Source organism: Petaurus breviceps, unplaced genomic scaffold (genome assembly GCF_028583685.1).
Source record: "Petaurus breviceps papuanus isolate PSGF00001 unplaced genomic scaffold, PetGlider_PUasm1.0 37, whole genome shotgun sequence".
NCBI lineage: Eukaryota > Metazoa > Chordata > Mammalia > Diprotodontia > Petauridae > Petaurus > Petaurus breviceps.
In genome coordinates this window covers 77136430-77147925 of record NW_027186296.1, presented here as the reverse complement: position 1 = coordinate 77147925, position 11496 = coordinate 77136430, and the positions used below count along the sequence as shown (strand labels likewise).

The 11496-nt window shown below is 40.6% G+C and overlaps 1 protein-coding gene across 9 annotated transcripts in view; it reads left to right on the top strand.

The window, feature by feature from the left end:
• Nucleotides 1–1438: 1438 nt before the first annotated feature.
• Nucleotides 1439–11496, top strand: part of ARMH3 (armadillo like helical domain containing 3) — a 221958-nt gene continuing 211900 nt past the window's right edge. For 4 of the 9 annotated variants that reach the window (XM_069098793.1, XM_069098795.1, XM_069098794.1 and 1 more), the window contains exon 1: nucleotides 1439–1586. The gene's annotated coding sequence lies outside the window, so the exon portion shown is untranslated. Of the gene's footprint in view, nucleotides 1587–1962; nucleotides 2057–2129; nucleotides 2149–6449; nucleotides 6590–7199; nucleotides 7286–11496 lie in introns of those variants that run through there. The other 5 variants (XM_069098788.1, XM_069098789.1, XM_069098790.1 and 2 more) reach the window with 5 other exon arrangements.

The window sequence follows — 11496 nt, the reverse complement described above, 5'->3', positions numbered from 1 at the left end:
ACCTTCCTGGGGCCGCTAGGTGGCGCAGTAAATAGAGCACCAGCCCTGGAGTCAGGAGGACCTGAGTTCAAATTCGATCTCAGACACTTAACAAACACACACACAAACCAAACTAGCCTTGTGACCTTGGGCAAGTCACTTAACCCAACTGCCCTCCAAAAAGCAAAATAAATAAATAAACAAACATAAATAAAAGAATGTATCTCCCTCCTTTCTATGTAGAGGTGGAGACTGTGGGTGCGAAACAATACTTCATTGTCAGACTTGGCTGATGAATTGGTTAGTTTTGCTGAACTCCCCCCCCCTCCCTTCTGTTATATTCTTTGTTACTGAGAATGGCTCTCCCAGGAGGGAGAGAGAGATTTTGAAATAAAGGTGATGAAAAGACAAAAATTGTCAATAAAAATTTAAAAAGAAAAAAAAACAAAAAAGTTCAGATAAGACATGGTTTCTTTATGGAGCTTACTATTCAGTAAAAGCATAATAACCACGAAGAGATAACTATTACATAAGAGCCACAACGTCTTAATAACATTTAGCCTTTGGAGCACTGCCTGCAGCTGAGAAAGGTTAAGTGACTGGTCTTTCATTACACAGATAGTAAATGTCAAATGAAGAATTTCAGTCTGATTCCTGGTTCTGAACTTTCCACTTACTAGGTAGCTTCTCTACAGATAACTATAGTATACAAGAATGCGTAAATGCATTAGAAAGAGATTTAAAACTAACTGCCACGAGGGAGTGGGACATAGTGGGAAAAGTCCTGAAGAAACCTGATTCCTCGCACTTATTAGCTAGCTCTCATGTATTATGGGGATAATCATACTTGTACAATTTGACTTACGGGGTTGTGGTGAAAAACGTTCTTTATAAACCTTAAAATGTTTAAATAAGTAGTGGTTTACTATTAATGCTAGGGCATGTCTTGACGTGACTTGACGTGATACGTGGGGGTGAGGGAAGAGATTGTTTTCACCTCTGTCCTGAAGATTATATGTAACAATGGATGCGAAGCCTGTCACTTGCAAAGCCTGCACACGGGTGAAGGGCTGCTTGCTTTTCACTTATGCTTGAAGGCTCAGATTCAGTCTCTTCCGGGAAGTCTTTTAGCCAGCTTCAGGGTATACCAGCTAATGGAGTTGCTATAGCTCCTTAGGCTATACAGGACAACACTGTGGCCAGGCAAATGTTTATTGATTATGGATTGTTTGGCAAGCAAAGCGCCCCATTCAGCAAGTAAAATCTCCGGCATTCACAGAAAGGAAGGCAGAAGGGCACGTGTGGCCTAGGCGGGTCCAGAAGAGAGGGGGAGGTCCTGACTTTTTTCTTACCGCGGAGCAGTTACGTACAGAGGGAAACGTATTGCTTACTGGGAGTTGTAGTCCCCAGGTCGTGTCTGTTGAGAGTTTTAGTTCTGACGAGGGGGCGGGGCCACGGAAGAAGCCGGGAGGGGGCGGGGCTGGCACGAGGCGGCCTCTAGGACCCTACTGGGGCGCGGGAGCGCGCTCTTGGGCCCGGTCCGGCAGTATCGGGCACGAGCAGGGGCAGGCAGGCGGTGGCAGTGGAGCCCGAAGAAGCAGGGCTTGGTGAGCGGCGTCCCCCAGGAGGCCTGGACTCTTGGTTTCCACAAAACCGTGGTCTCGATTAGGAATCCCGCAGGCCGGGGCCAGAACCAGGCCTTCCCCCTGAGGCGGCTCTGAGGGCCCTGGCCTCCTGGGGGCGGGGCCTCCCCTTGCGGAGGGAGCGGGGAGGAGCGTCTGAGGGGGGAGGGGACTGTGAGGGGATCGTGGTGGGGAGAACCCAAGAGGGAGTTTGAGGGGGAAAGTGACCTCGGAGAGAGTCTGAGCGGGGTGGGGAGCAAAAGGGTGGGGACTTAAGAGAGAGTCTCAGGAGGAAGGGGACCTAGGAAAGAGTCGGAAGGGGAAAAGAGATTAATGGGGGAGGGGCCCTAGGAGAGAGTCTGAGGAGGGTGGGGCAGTCAGGAGATCCGGGGGTGTGGGCAAAGGTGTTGGACTGGTCCTGGGAGAATAAGCGGTGCTGGGGAGGAACCTACAAGGTTAACTTGGGGGAGAGGGTCCTAGGAAAGTGTCCGGGGAGGGGGGAAGATCCGGAAAGTGCCTTGGGGGGAGTGCAGGATAACGTGTCAGTGTGAGTACATCCTAGGAGAATACGTGTTTTGTGGGGAGGATGCTCGGAGAAGGTGTGCCTGAGGAAGGAACTTGGAGAGAGAGAGTGAGAGTGTGTGTGTGTGTGTGTGTGTGGTGCTGGTGATGTTTACAAAATACCCGGGGGTATCCTAGAAGATTGGGAGGAAGAGGGGACTGCGATGTGTGTAGGGAGAGATCAGCGAGCAGCATCCCTGGGGAGGATAAGGCTGTAAAGTGCTGCCCTCTTCCTCCCTTCTCCACCACCCCCTCCCCCCAATCAAGGAGACAGTGCGTGGGAATCCTAAAATAGTATTTGACAAGGGGGTTGTGATGTAGAAATTGGGAGGATCTGAGGTGAGGAGCAGGCAATGAAGAAGACTCTTACCTCCCTCCACGGAGGATAGTGTGTAGGGGAGGAGGAACCTAGATTTAGAGAATGACCCTTGACACCCTTTTCAGGATTGGAACTGACCCCTGATTTCTCTGCCGTACCAGTAAAGCCTAGCTTTTTAAATCAGGCTTTACTACTGTCTGCTTCCTCCCCCAGGTGACTTTTGATCTAGTCTTGGCTTCTGGGATCAGGTGATAAGGAAAACTCAATGGAATTTAATTTATATACTTTCTGGGCACCAGCAGACTCTGTTCTTTCTCTTAAGAATGGATTGAACCTTTTGTCACTTTTCCCCTTGGGTCATTATAGCTGCTGACCTACACGTCTGCTTCCTGGTGTGGGTATGTAGCATTTGTGTGGGCCCTCTTAGTCTTCTCCCTGCTTACCTCCTCAGAATATTATCAATTTCAGTTTTCAGTTAGGCAACTTGATGCAAGGTCTTAAATAAATGAGACTTAACCTTTTCCCTAGGCAGAGGTGGGGAAGCAGGGAGATAAGGGAGCTTTGGCTTCTTATTGAAGAAAGCTTGTTGAGAACTCTGAAAAGTACCTATTGAGAGTTCATTAAATGAAAGTTTATTATATATGTTCAAGTTCCAGTGCTAGACTTTTGGGATACAGGTATGAATTGAGACATCTCCTTGTAGTAGAAAAAGCCCTGCATTTGGACTTGAAAGATCTGGGTTTTAATCCCTGGGTTGCTACTTTTTTATATGACCTGGGGAAAGACATCTCCCCTTTGGTGCTCACTTTCCTCATCTACAAAATTAGGGGATCAGAGTAGATGATCTCCTAAGATCCTTTCCAGCTCTAAATCCTGGGATTCTTGTTCTCCAAGGAACTTAATCTAGTAGGAAGATTAAAACACACTCAACTAACTATAATCTGAATTTAGAAAATAAACACATAGGAGAGGTTCAGCCAGAGTAGTATGAGAGATTTGATTGGTCTCTGCATCTGATTGGTGCTTAATAACTTTTTGATGAATTAGATTTAATTCAGTGAATATCTGGGAAGGCTTCTTAGCACAGGGTTATCAGACCCTCCCAGGATCTCTTGCTCTTAAAAAAGTTAAGTGGAAAGAACAGTTGACTGAGAGTCAGGTGACTTGAGTTCTGGGCTCTACTAGTAGATGTATGACCTTGGACAAGTCAGCTAACTGCTGATCAACTGCTCAGCCATAGTTTCTTGTCCACAAAATTGGGCTTGTTAAGATCAAATTATATATTTGGTAAAAACACTTTGTAATATACATCTTTAAGGGGATAGCTTTATCTAAATAAAAATATAGCCTTTACTGCTTTGAAATTCACTGTTTCTATAAATACATTTCTCAAAAATCATTGCAAATAATGGTTTCCATGTCTTTACACTAAACTTAGCCTGTCCTAATTGGAAATATTTTTGGTTTGCCCATCTGTTGAGCTGGTGTGTGAGGACTTCTTGTGTGAAAGCTTTCAGGATAACAGGATGAAGTAGAATTTCTAGGGAGTTCCTGATCTGTTAGGATATCAGAAAGGAAAAAGTATCCTTATGCTAGGTAATTCTCTATGAGCAGGATCCTATCATTTCAGAGCTACTGTTGAATAGAGATCAGATCCAACCAATTGGTGTAATGGATAGAGTGCTAGACCTGGAGTCTGGAAGACCTGAATTCAAGTCTAGCTTTGGTTTCTTCTCTAAAATGGGGATAATAATAGCGCCTGCTTTCCAGGGTTGTTGTGGGGATACCATGAGATAATATGTGTAAAACACTTTGCAAACCTTAAAGTACTATATAAATGATGATGATGGTGGAGGTGGTGTTGTTGATGGTGATGATGAGGAGGAGGATGATGATGCTAGTCAACCCAGAAAGAAACTTCTCTCAACAGAAGGAGCATCAGGACTTTCACCTTTACCAGCCTCAGATCTATCTAAGATTTACATTTCTCTAATGTGTCTACAACTAGTATCAGGTCTCTGAGATCCCAGGTAACCCTCACTTCTCCAGTTCTCAGGACTGCTCAGCATGAACACTTTTTTCTTTATCTTTTTTTTTTTTTAACTTCTAGGTTACACAGTGGATAGAGTGCTGGGCCTGGAGTCAGGAAGATCTGAGTTTAAATCCAATTTCAGACACTTGCTGTGTGACCTTGGGCAAGTCACTTAACCCCAATTTGCCTCAGTTTTCCTCATCTGTTAAATAGGGACAATAATGGCACCTGTATCCCAGGGTTATTGTAAGGATTAAATGAGATAATAATTATAAAGTGCTTAGGACAATGTTTGGCTCATAGTTAAGTACTATATAAATGTTAGCTAGTACTATTATTATTTTTATTTTTATTATTTTCCCCACTTTTCTCACCTTTCTACACCTTTCCTCACCTTGCTTTGTTTCTTTATAGAATCTTTTTCTTTGATACTCCCAGACTAGGAAGTGTATTTTTTTATTTCTGTTGTACTGAGTATCTAAGGGACTCTTCCAGTCATTAAAATGCAAATAACATGAAAAGAGAGGTCCAGTAGTAGAATTAGCTTTCCCAGGTGGTTATGGGTTTCCCCTCATAGAAGTGTTTCCAGCAGAGGCTAAATCAGTGATGTCAACCTCAAATAGAAATGGGAGTTCCTAAAATCTGCATAAGGATTCCTGAAGGCATGTTTTAGAAGATCACGTATTAACATTATGCATGTTCTACTGTGTTTTTATTTATTTTGCTAAATATTTTCCAATTATATTTTAATCTGATTTGGGCTTTACTCTGGAAGGCTGCAGCTGCTTGACACCTCTGGGGTAGATAACCTCTTGCTAAATTTTTCTTTTTGGGTAGAAGTTGGACTAAATGACCTCTGAGATCCCCTCTAATTAAAACTTGATGGTTCTTTAAAATATAATTCCTTCTACTTCTGATATATTTAGGATTTCATATCCAAGCTAGCTCAGGAACCCAAAATTTGTAAAAGTGTCTTAAATCATCTTTACAAGTCCAAAATGGAAGAAGCATCACTAAGATTGCAGTTCATCCTAAAAAAGTTCTGGGAGTTTTAGCTTGATATGAGTCAGTAGTGAGATCTGGCTGCCAGGAAAGCTAGTGCTGGCTTGAGCTTCATTCAGAAAGGCATAGCATCCAGGAATAGGGAGGTAGTCCTTCTGCCCTGGTTTTTCCCTGTCAGACCTGATCTGGATTATTCAGTTCTGGATGACATATTTTAGGAAAGATGATAAGCAAAAGAAATTCAAAAGGAGAGCAGCCAAGATAGTGAAAATCCTTCCTTGGACTCTTGTAAGGATTAGTTTAAAAAATGTAGAAACTTCGAAGGGGAGATAATAGCTGTCTTTTAGCATTTGAAGACCTATAATATCAAGGAGTGATTAAATATGTTGTTTGGCCTCAGAGGGCAGAACCAGTAATAGGGGGTATCATTTGCAGTGCCCTGGTTAAAGGAAAAACTTCCTAACAATGAGATCTTAGTAGATGATTGGTCTATCCTGGATAGATGCTAGTGATTTTCCCTACAGATCATCAGGCAAATCTTGGATAACTACTTGTCAGATGGGTTGTAGGGAAGATTATTATTCAGGTATTGATTGGATTAGACTACTCCCCAGGGACCTTTCAACTCTGAAATTTTGTTTTTCTTTGAGGATGGGACTGAGTAAACTTCACAAAATCCTAAGGAGCTTAAACTCCTCTCCATGACATTGTATGTAGATGAGTGGACTTTTGGTTTTATGAAAAATCTGGGCTTGAAAAATATCTGTGTGACTTAGAAAAGTATCAGAAGGGGCCCAACAGTAGCGGATGGAGAAAGCAAAAGAGAAGCAGGCTATTTTACAATGGTATAATTGTCACATTTATGTACTTTTAGAAAGTTTAAGGATCCTTAGAGTTTCACTTTTATCTTTCATCTTGTTCTCATATCTGGAAGTAAGGAAGGAACTGAATTGCTGTCGATATTTGGGGCCTGAGCTGGAAATACTATTAATTAACAAGAGGCTGCTACTACAACAAGAGATCTTGCCTTGAATTCTCATCCTGGGAGATGTCAGAAACTCTTCCTTTCTGAAGGTGCAAATATTGCCTTTTTTCTCTTCTTTCTGAGTTAGACTTATTCTGCTTGATCCTAGAGGGCAAGTAGGATCAATGAATGCAAATTGGCAGATTTCAATTTAATATAAGGAAAAATATTTTAAAATTAACAATTGAATAGAAATGCCACAAACTAAACTTGCTTAGTAGCTATTTACATTTAAATTAATTTCAATGCAAAAAATATAACAGTTAAAAAAAATTCTTATATGTTGATGGTTAAAAAAATTCTTTTATGTTGATGGTTAGCTATTGATGGGCTGTGGCTTGACTTCTGTCTTCTCAGAGGTACATATTACTCAAACTGGTGCAGTTGTAGGTAGGGTGTATAATATACATCCTACCATTTCTATCACTCATTGGGAAAACACTTTTAATTGCTCCTGCTTTCAGATATTGTTCAAGTATGCACACAGTGCTAGGCATTGCACAAAGCTCATGTAAAATAAGGTCCCTGCCTACTTGTAGCTCATGTGTTAGCGTCAATCAGTTGTATCTTTTTTTTTGTTTTCCCCATGAGAAAAATGGGAATGATGCTTATGCTGTTAGTATTTATTCTCTACCCAAAATGATGTCTTTTGATTTGTAGAAAGAAGGCAGGTGGTCTCTATCTAAGGAAGAAAGATAAAAAGAAAAACTCCTAGAGGAGGAAAGAAGGAGAGGAATAAAGAAGAGGTAGAAGAATTAACAAGTTTCACTTTGTTTTGTTTATTCATTCAGTATACATTTCCTGGGCACATAATATTTATTGGGCACTTAGCCCTTATCCTTGTACACACAATTACAAATGTTTTCCAGTTGCTGTTTCAGAAAATCTAAATTCCTGCAGTCAGAGTTCCCTCTGGTGTTTTTGTGAGTTTGATTCAAGGGGCTGTTACTTCAGTGTCATTCCTAGAGGTCCTCTGAAGAGCCTTGTAGTGTCCTGTTCCACCTAGGTCCTTATTTCCTTTACTTCAAAGCCAGTCTTAAGCCTGTGGCACAGGGTAAGCTTTTTGGTGCCTAGGCAAAAGTAAGCATGTATTCATACTTGACTTCTTTTCTTTGGTCTGTTAATAAGATGGTTCAATTTTTTTCAGAGGAAAATGATAAATCCCTGTAGTGATCTGTCCCCATTGTTGGCTAGGCTTTTTAATTAAAAAAAAAAAAAGACTTGATGGTTGTGTTGTGTAAGTGAGAGCAGCCTTTCCCAACCTTTTCTAGTCCATGATTTACTTGTAAACTTGTCCAGTCACATAGGTAGGTTCCTCACCATCTTTCCCTTCTTCTTACAGCTATCCTAATTATCCCCCTTCCCAACCTTTTTTCCATTCCCATCAAGGAACATATATATATATATATATATATATATATATATATATTATATGTGTGTGTACACACACACACACACACACACATATATACACACACATCATTACTATCTTCTATAAATGGGTAAGGGTAGGCAGGAAATGTCTATGTACTAAGATAATTTGTACTTTTATTTAACAAGTATGTATTGAAGTGAGCACCTACTCTACATGGTAGCTGGGAAGTTTGTCTTCCCAGTTCACTAGAATTCTGAAGTTCTGGTTGTGAAACAGTGTGGCAGATATTAACTGCATGTTTACACATTCTAGATTATAAACTCCCCCATTTGTACTATCTCTTCTTCCCATCCCTCTCTTTTTTCTACCTTTTATTTCTCTCTCCTCTCCTAGATTTCCTTTTATTGGAGGAATTCTAGGAGGGTGCAGTACATCATTGAGTTTTGTGGTGTTTTGGAAGTCTTGTTTACTGTGAGGTGAGGGGGATGTTTACTAATAACCTGTTACAGAATGGGCTTCCTGAAAGACTTCTTTGGGAACTGTTGGGATGACTTAATTTGAGGAAGTAATAAGAATGTATTTCTAGTAAATGAATCATCCTGTAAGTGAAATATCTTGTATACCAAAGAAGATAACATATTAAGTAAATAATGTACTAGCTAAGTGCAGCCACTATTTTTGATACTTTGGATATTGGAAGACTTTCATTCTTGGTTTTGACACATTGCAGTTAATCTAATTATTAGTATTATTTTTTAAAGCAGTTGGGGTTAAGTAACTTTCTCAAGGTTATATAGCCAGTTTTTTTGTGTGGGTGTTAAGTATCTGAGGCCGGAACCCGATCCCGGGTTCTCCCGACTCCGGGGCCAGCGCTCTTACTCACTGCGCCACCTAGCTGCCCCAATCTAATTCTTTATGATCTTTGTCATCTTAGAGGCTCTCCTCCCTTGGTTTTTGTGAGATTGTTCCTCCTGGTTTTCCTCCAACCTTTTTGACTTTTTTGGATCTTCCTTGTTGGATCATTATCTATCTCCTGATTACTAAGCATAGGTGTCTCAAAGGCTTTTTCATGGGTTCTTTTTTGTTCTCTAGAAATTGTCATTAGCTCCCATGGGCTCAATTAATCATCTTTATGAAAAAAGCTCCCAGATGTGCATATCAACAAACCTCTCAGGCTGGTATTTAAAACCTTCCACAGTCTTCTTCTCACCCACCCTTCCAGACTTACTTGATATCATTCCCCTTCATCAAGTGATGCTCCATCTTTAATTTCCATTCCTTTCCAGTCTTGCCTCCATTACCTGAGCATCCAGCTCAGGTGCCACTCCCGTTAGAGGCCTTTTCTGATTCTTGCCCTACTCCACTCTCCTCTGCTTCCTCCCAAGTTATTATTCCCCTCATCTCTAATTATCATACATTTGCTCATCTATGTAGATACTTTGTTTCCCTGGGAGAAAGTATGCTACTTGAAAGTAGGGCTTGGGCCATTTTGTCTGCAAAGCTCATGGCCCTTGTATGGTACTTTGTTCATAAAAGTGCTTAATAAATGTTTGTTGTATTGAATTGACTTTACTGTCTTCAGCAGGTATGTGACTTATTACTCTATAAGATAAGTATCTGGCTGAGTGGGGTGTTCAAAAAAGTGACTTTATTACATAGCGCCCAGCTAGCAGGTTGTACTTAAGATCTTTGAGATTACCAGGAAATGAAAGACATTTTTGGCTTTTCATTTCCTTAGGGATTTGTAAACATTTGGAGGCTTCACTAGAAGTCAGGGTATTCTTGAAAAGTTGCCTTTTGTGATGTCTTTTATACTTTGTGACTTAGTACTTGGTAAAGGTGTTTAAGTACAGCCTAAGATTTATATTCCAGTTCCCAGAGCCTTTGTTATATGTAGTTTTCTTAACAGGAAAAATTCACCTGATAATTCACCAGAGAGCATAGAATTACAGAATTTGGGGACTGGCAATAGACCTTAGAGATCGTCAAGTTGAATCCAAGGTTAAATGTCAAATTAAATTAAATGGCAATAGGGAAGGGGAACTAGAATTGAAATCTCTTGACTTTTGCTCTACGGCTTCTTTTATTACCTTGACTGACTTCTGCAAGTGCCAGTACTATCTCCATCTCTACTAGGGGGAGAGAAGAGGCAGTGTGGATAGAATGCTGTACTTGGAGTTAGGAATACCTGGATTCAAATCATGCCATTGAAATTTACTAGCCATCTAACCTGTGGGAAAATATCTCTGAATTTCAATTTTCTTACCTGTAAAATGGGGATAGTAATACATATAGATACATGCAATATATACCTTACAGGGTTGTTTTTATCAACTATACACTGCCCTCTCTGTGTTAGAATCTCTTGTTCCCTTATCACCACTCATTCCTTGCCAAACTCAACCTTCACCATTTACCTTCTCTTCTTTTACTCCTTTGCTGCTGAATTATGTTGGAAAAAGTCAAAAGATTAGATGATCCTACTGATAGTATGTGTTACAAATTTGGTATCTTAATTCCAACTCACTGTTGCAAGGCAATCTTTTTACATTTTCCTGATTTTCTTTTGTATTCTTTCTTGGTGCTGTACCTAAGGTTTTCTTTTCCCCTCAAGATTATCATACCAACCCCTCCTTAATAGAAGACTTCACCTTGTGCTTTATTGACATAGTAGAGGCCATTCATTATGAACTTTTTTTCCTCTATATCTTAATTCTCTCCTTTGTTCCAGGCTCTGATGAAGAGATGGCTCCTCTCCTATTAGGGCAGTTTCTCTTTATGCCCTTGTTTGATTGCCTCTTATCTTCTCTAGCACTTCTTCCTTACAGTCATCTCCTCTTATCTACTGCCTTCTTTGCTGATGCCTGAAAATGTACCTAGGTGTCTCCCCTATAGCTAAAAACAAAATAACAACAAAATACCCTTCACCTTGCCCTACTATCCCTGAAAGTTATCATCCTGTATTTCTTCCTCCTTTCAGAGCCAGTCTTCTAGAAAGAGCATTCTCTTCTCATTGTTTTTACTTCCTCTCTTTTCACTCACCTCTTACTTCTTGTAATCTTTTTTTTTTTGCTTTCATCACTCAACTGAAACTGCTCTATCCCAAGGTTAACAATAATCTTTTAACTGCAAGATCTGATGGCCTTTCTCATCCTTCTTGATGTCAGTCACCACTTTCTCTGGAAATTTCTTCCTCCTTAGTTTTCTTGACACTGATCTCTCCTCCTGCCTGACTATTCCTTTTTAGTCTTTTTTTCACCTAGATTGTCATCCATTTTGCTCACTCTGTGTAAGCATATATCCCCCAGGGTTCTGTCCTGGATCTTTTTCTCTCTCTTCACTTCCTTGGTGATTTCATCACCTTCTATGAATTTACTTATCTGTATGCAGATAGTATGCAGTCTGTATCTATATATTCATCCCTGTTGTCTTTCCTGAACTCTAGTCCAGCAGTCCACTAATTGCCTACTGGATATTTGCATTTGGATGTTCTGCCAAAATCTTAAATTTACTGTGTTTAGAGCAAAACTCATTATGTTCAACACTCCCCTCCTTCCCTGGAAGCTCTCTCCCTCCCTCCCT